Here is a 669-nt window from a genome sequence, read left to right as displayed (position 1 = left end):
GCCCCCTTCTCCCCCCCCCCAGTCCCCCCTCCCCTCCCTCCTTCTTCACAAAATGAAAGGAAAGAGGGGGGAAAAAGCCCTCAGAAGATGAGTAAACAAGCGTATGCTAATCTGCTCCCGAGCGCTCCACCTTCCCAATTGAATGAGTCCCTGTTAAAACTGCGGGGATCATGACTAATCAATCAGTTTGGAGAGGCCGAGCTACCCAGCCTTCCTCCACTTCGCCGGTTGCCTCCTCCGTTCCCGCTTCTCCACCCCCTCCTTTTTTTTTTTTTTTTTTTTTTTTTTTTTTTTTTTTTTTAAGAAGACAATCTTAAAGTAACAATTTAATGAAATTCTGTACACACCCCCTTACGGTCCTCCCAGCTCTCCTCATTCCTGCTCAAAACACACATTCCTGTTTTTGTTTTGTTTTGCTTGCTTTTTTTCCCCCTCCTTCACCACCCACCCACCACCCCCCTTATTATTATTATTTTTTTTTTTTTTTTCCCTCCTGGCAGGAGAAAAATCTCTCTCTTCTCTCAGGATCCCCTTTGCACTTTGCTGGTAAACCTCATCCTTCTGTGTAGCACAGAAAGGGTCTTGAAACTTGATTCTCTGAATTTTTTGTAATGCTGTCTCTCTCTTTCTCCCTCTCTGTCACTCTCATCTCCCTCCCTTCCTCCCTCC

Source organism: Herpailurus yagouaroundi, unplaced genomic scaffold (assembly GCF_014898765.1).
Source record: "Herpailurus yagouaroundi ecotype Mexico unplaced genomic scaffold, PumYag 160, whole genome shotgun sequence".
Lineage (NCBI taxonomy): Eukaryota > Metazoa > Chordata > Mammalia > Carnivora > Felidae > Herpailurus > Herpailurus yagouaroundi.
The sequence above is the reverse complement of the archived record's forward strand: the minus strand, read 5'-3'. Positions refer to the sequence as shown.